The sequence below is a fragment of the Rhinichthys klamathensis genome, unplaced genomic scaffold, assembly GCF_029890125.1.
Source record: "Rhinichthys klamathensis goyatoka isolate OS25496 unplaced genomic scaffold, OSU_Roscu_1.1 h1tg000466l_1, whole genome shotgun sequence".
In the NCBI taxonomy this organism is placed as follows: domain Eukaryota; kingdom Metazoa; phylum Chordata; class Actinopteri; order Cypriniformes; family Leuciscidae; genus Rhinichthys; species Rhinichthys klamathensis.
Genome location: NW_026606955.1, coordinates 209,547 through 216,016, shown reverse-complemented (window position 1 = coordinate 216,016; position 6,470 = coordinate 209,547).

The following is a 6,470-nucleotide window of genomic DNA, read 5'->3' as shown; positions in this document are numbered from 1 at the left end:
CACCGCAATCTTGCATAGTTATGAATGAATGAATCAATGAATGAGTTATAAGGAATGAATTATGCATTGTTAGTGTTCTGACCTTACTGTCAGCTCTCTTCCGTTTTCCTGCTGTTGGCTGCAGTGGTGCATCATGGTGAGCTGGAAGCTGTAAGCAAAACAATTGTCACCATCCATGTCAGTGCAGAAAATAAAATCTAACCAAGTGTAATTAATCTTATATTAAGATGAAAACATAATTTTGGTATTGTTTTAAGTATAAAGACACTTACCGTGCTCTCTTGAAAAATAATTTTGACTTTATTGAAGAAGACTTTGACTTATTTGAAGGAGTCTTATCAAGAACAATTTGCTCAACGCACTGGGAGCCACATTTACTTGTTTTCGGGATGAGAAGTCAAACTCTTCTTAACCCTTGTGCTGCATTAGGGACATTTTTGGTAGTATGTGTGGATGTCTGAGAGCAATGTGTGTCTGCATTGACAAAAGTGTGTGTGTGTGTAGGGCCTAAATATAATACATGGTGTTTAGGCGAGTGACAAATCACAATATCCTGAAGGTCATATTTTACCCTTTCTGTCTACTATCTCTCTCTCTGTGTGTGTGTCAGTGGTGTAGGATGTGTGTGTAGGCATGTGTGTGTGTGTGTGCATTTAGCAAGAGAAAGCGGCAATTTCAAACTCGACAAGATGAAGAAAAGCTAGTGGGTCTGCAGACACCCATGACAAAAGGAGGAGGGGGTGCAGTTTCTGCCCTAACAAAAAAAAAATAATAATCTCCACCACCTCCTCAAAATGTAGCATTTACATCTGTAAGGAGCATGCATTGCAATTCTGCAGCTCCTGCAAATGAGCTGAAGAATGACCCCATTTTGTTTTGAAGTTTTGATATGTTTTATGTTTATAGAATTAAATTATTTATAGAAAAAATAAAAATTCATGTTCATGGTGATCTTGTAGTTTTGCTTTCTTTCTAGAGCAAATTTTGATGTGTAGTGATACAGGCACAGGTTATAATCACCTAGTAGAAATCAGGAAAATGTTGCAGTACTACAGATGTTTGCAGTATGTCAATTATATGATAAATGGTACCAACTGGTGGAAAACAGTAAATATTTTACCCCAAGACTTGGTAATGACAGGGTATTTGAATAGAAATTATGATTTTATGATATTATGACAGTGGGTTCAAAAATGGATATTTTAATGAGTTCAAATAGGACCAAATTTGTCCCTATGTGTGATTATTTATTTTTTTAAATCTGACATAGCACATAAAAATAAAAATGCACCAAAAATAATGTTGCTGCTAATCTTTGACATATTTTGACATAAAACAAGGTTTTCACTTTGCATTTAGTATATGGAAAATAATTACATTTTTGTGTTTTTTCCTCTTATACAAATTGATGGTATCGCCACCAAAACGGGTATTTAAAGGGTTAAAATCCTGAAATTAAATAAATATTTGGTAGTTATGATGAGGACTGATGCTGGTTAAAAGATTTAACTTGGTAAAAGTGGAAAATAATAATAATATATAATATTTTAGGCAATGTTTAATATGTGACCATTTTTGGTCATTAATGCACTCAACAGCGTAAAATATCTATTGCAGCACAAGGGTTAAATTAAGTCAAATGATTTTACGAGAAAGAGCTAGGTAGGTCTGAAAACAATACCAACTACTTTTTTGATCTTGATATAAGTTTAATATCAGATGGTTAATTTTTTATTAGATAAGCAGTTTTTGCAGTGTGTCAAAGCAATTTGGGAATTAAGCTAGTTTTTTGGCTGAAAACATTACACGTTGTAATCCATGTAATGTCATAATCATAAAAAAATACTTTACATCATCATATATGCTAGCTTACTTCTCTGTCATGACATCCTAAAATTCTGTCAGGGACTTCAACACCACTGCTGCAAAGGTACTGCTTGTACTGTTTATGTCTTCTGCCTTTTCCCTGAAACAAAAGACAATTTCAAGACAGTATAGCTAGCCTATAAGATGGTGGAGCTAGCCTACTACTTATCATGAATATCAGGTAGGCTTTCTCCATTGCTTGGCCTGCTACCAGTTATTATCCTATTATTTACATTATTATTAGTACTGCTATTCTAGGGCCTTCTTTTTATTATTATTATTGTAGTAGTAGGCTGACCATAGACATCATATATGATGTCTATGAGGCCGACTACTACCATAATTATAAGAAGAAGAAGAACAAGAAAAACATATCAATAATATAAAATAATGATACAAATTATAATTACCTTCCTGTGTCTGTATTCTGTTGTCCTTGGTATTGTCTTATTAGTGACCAATAAGTAGGACTTGTACTTTGATTATACAGGTGGCATATTTTAATAACTATTGTTGACATAGGGATTGTTGTTGAGCACTGCAACAGATCAAGATTAAAAAATCCAGACTAGCAGTAGATGCTACGAATGGACCCAGAAATTGGACCTACCCCCACCAGTCGGTTCCCACATCCAATCAGTGTGCGCAGCATCATCGACATCCAATCACTATGTAGAAGTTTGGGCGCCAATTAGCTACACAGCTACAACATAGCCAAATAGTAACGGTTAATGTTTGAAATTATTCATCACTGATACTCAGGCGATAACAGGGTAAAGTTAGCACAATGTATGGGTTGTTTTATTTCGTAGACGGGTCCGTTATTGCAGATAGTACATCTATTATACAGGATGCATATATAAACGCTGGTATTACAGTCACCTGCAAGGAAGACCTCCAGTCCCAGGAAGGCTGGATAGAGGTGATTTTACCAGCTAAACGCAGGCAAGATCCGAAGCCGGTTGCAGCCAAACTGCTGTTCATGGCGGGTAAGTTCTAAAACATTGAAACTATTCTGAATACTCTTTGTAACATAACCGACTACTGTCATGTAATTTAACGTTACTGATGAAGTGCTTGAAACATAGACTGTAGCAATAAGGTACGAGAGGCTGTGCTCAGCTGTGTCGTTAATAAGTAGCTAACGTTAACGTCCGAAGGCACGACGCGAAGCGAAGCTTGCCTCGAGTACCTTATTGCTTTTATAAAACGGTTACCACACAATATTAAAGTAAAAAAAAAATGATTAGTGCAACTTTCATGAAGTTAAATCAATAAAAGCATTCCGCTAGAAAAAAAAAAGTCCCTGACCGTGAACAACAACCGTTCCAATGTGTAGCTAATATGCATGAAAGCTCAAATAAAAACAACAAACCGTTCTCAAACTTTGTCTCATTCGTTTTATTTTTTACCACACAATATTTGTGGAATTCCCAGACACAAATAGGCATATAGCTTATCTAGGGTGACTATATTTTGATTAACGTTACCAAAAACCAGGACACTCGGCCCGGCAAACAGATACTCAAATGATACTCGAAGTTTACTCAAAGATGCCTACAAGACACAAATTCAGATAGGCTTCTCAGAGGTTACTCAACATGTTTTATTATGACAGGTTTCAAAAATAATGAATGAAATAATGATAGAAATAATGTCTCTTCTGTATTAGAAAAATACATATATAAATAATAAATAACTAAAAAAAATACCTCCAAATTGAACAAAAATAGCTCTCACTAACTTACAAAAACGAACTAACAAAATATATTTCTATCTCTAGTTTTCTTCCTCTTTATCCTGTTTTTCTTCCTTGTCCTCCTTGTTTGCCCATCTATATTTTGCTGTATAGCTGATCTTTCCCAGCAGTTTTTTGAAAACCAGGACATTTTCATCACTTTATAAAAAACACCCAGGACAGGCAGTGAAAACAGGACATGTCCTGGGAAAATAGGACTGTTGGTCACCCTCGAAAACGTTCATTCTTTTGTTTATTCCGTTATTTTCTCTCTGCACTAAACTAAATATTTACATAGCCTAAATAAAAACACAAGGGCACACATTTTGATAGATAACAGTTAGGTCTTAATCTATTTTATTAATGTCATTAATTTAGTTGCTAAAATGCTGCCTAACAAGAGATAATAACCAATACATATTTGATAAATAGATAATTTTGTAGAAGTCTCTCCAAATTGTTCCTCAAACCACTTATCCATCGTCATGATGCCACCTAGTAAATAGAAATTTACTTTAAACATTTTAGCCTTTTTAATTCTTACGTTTTTTAAAATGTTTTTTTCTATGTTTATGTTGATACATGTGGTTGCTAAGGGCGCATTCCTGACTTAAAATTATTATTTTTTATTAATAAAAGGTCACATTGAATTTGTATTTTATGTGTCTTCTTCACAGAAAACTACAAAGAAGTAGTCCAGAAGCGTGTTGCTTACCTCAAGGGGGGGGATATATGGTCTTCCTTCGGTCAGTCTGGCCAGGAGAAGGGGGTGCTGAAGCAAGGAATGACCGTAAGCTTGATTTATGACTTAACAGTTATGGAACATTGTGTTTCCAGTTTACAAATAATGCTGTGTCATCGTAGAATATGTTTGCCATGGGAGTTACATTGTGAATTTTTGCAGACTTTTCCAAGCTGGGTGCACAAGCATTTAGCAGATTTAGCCAGCAAATATTTATTTGAAATGATAAATATTACTTAAAAGACTGAAACAAATCAAGTTAGCTATTTTGTAACGCCAGGCATGTTAAGTCAAGATTCAGTCTCCTGTTACAAATACTGTCAGAGTGATGGATGGATGGATGGAGGTGGATTCTTGGAAAGTGTGTCGCAATATGAAGAAATGCACTTGTACAAGCTATTAAAAAATGAGTCTCTGCAGTTTCTTAAAGTGGTGGTGTGGACATTTTCAAAATCATTCTCTTAAACAAGATGTACGTTGTCAGTCTGGTTCACAGATGGCCAAGATGGGCGAACAGCTCAAGAGGGACCTCAAACGGCAACCTACAAGACAACAAAGTTCTACTCCTGCTAGATATCAGTCTGATTCCGACGACACATGTTGTGATATTTTTGATCCACCCAAAAAACGAAAAATGGTAAGTTTTAAAATGTAACTGACTTCATCAAATAATGAGCAGTGTTCCACAGATAATTTTACAGAGTTTACAGTGGTGGATTATAGCCTATTTGTGCTGAAATGCATGCACTAGCGCACTTTGTGCTTGAATTGAACAGTACCAAATTCCAAACCCAACCTACAAACCAATGCCCTTGGTGGTCAGGGTAAAGCTTGTGATGTAGCAGAACTGCATTTTTGTGAAAATTAGTTACTATTTAAGAGTGTATGAACTCTGTTGATTTCTTCACACACTCACACCATGAAAATTGTGTTTTGGCGTGTGTATGATTAGGAGTGTATAGCTGCCCTTTTTGTTTAAGGTAATTAGGTTGATGTTTTCTGCATAGGTGACTGACACCAGTGAGGAGGAGGAGGAGGACGCCATCCCTCAGGCGGAGTCTCAGCGGCCAGGGACGGTGCCTGCAGTTTTTGTTGAAATGGATGAGGACAGTTTGAAGGCTCTGAAAGGTGGGTGGGTGTATATGTATGCTAGTGATGCCAGGGTTATCTCTGCCACCACCTGAACCCTCCCATACACCTGCAGTCATTGTCATTGAGGTCATGAAGTCAACTTTATGAATTCAAGACATGCATCCCACTGTTAATTTGAAGAACATGCATGTTACATGTTATGTCTTAGAATACAGACCTGGCTTCCCACATTACAAATTTGAAAATAATCCACTTAACTCAAGTGGTACGGATATAACTACAAGGCCTCTAGCAGAGTGGCGCAGGTACCAATACTGTGACCACAAGTGTCATACTGCTTTTATACATCTCTTCCCCTTCCATTGCGATTAAAGATTTAAAACTGCGTTTTCAATCATTTATGTAGACTTATTTATTTCATCCACTTCAAGAAATAGTTGTAATCTTCCATCTCTGTTGCCAAGCATCGCAACATATCAGTCAAGAGAAGGGTCCAGTGAGACAGGCTATATGGTCTTATTTACAGACGAATTTGCAGCAGTTGCTTGCAGGGTTCCCTCAGGTCATGGAATTTTTGTAATATCATGGATTTTCAGGAATAGTCAGGAAATTTGTTATTTTTTGGGGCAAAGTCATGGATATCAGGGATTTTTGTTTTAGCAGTTTAAAATTGTCTTGCCAAAATACATTAATACAAATATATTTCCACACAAAATTTGTGTATATCTGGTTATTAGCTTTACTGCTTGCTTGAGCAGTTGTGGTTAACCCAACTTTCAAATTCAATGACCATTTATTCATCTCCCACTCTAAAAAGTAAAAGATGCTTGAACGCTACGAGGGTGCTTTGAAATCTTTGGTCAGTTAGTTTATTGCACCATTCATAGTTGGTCATGGAAGTTAAAAAAAATTTGTCTGGGAAAGTAATGCAATTTTACATTTGACTTAACTTGGGAACCCTCTGCTTCTCTATACCGTATATACCCGAATATAAGACGACCCTGAATATAAGACGACCCCCCATTTTTTCCA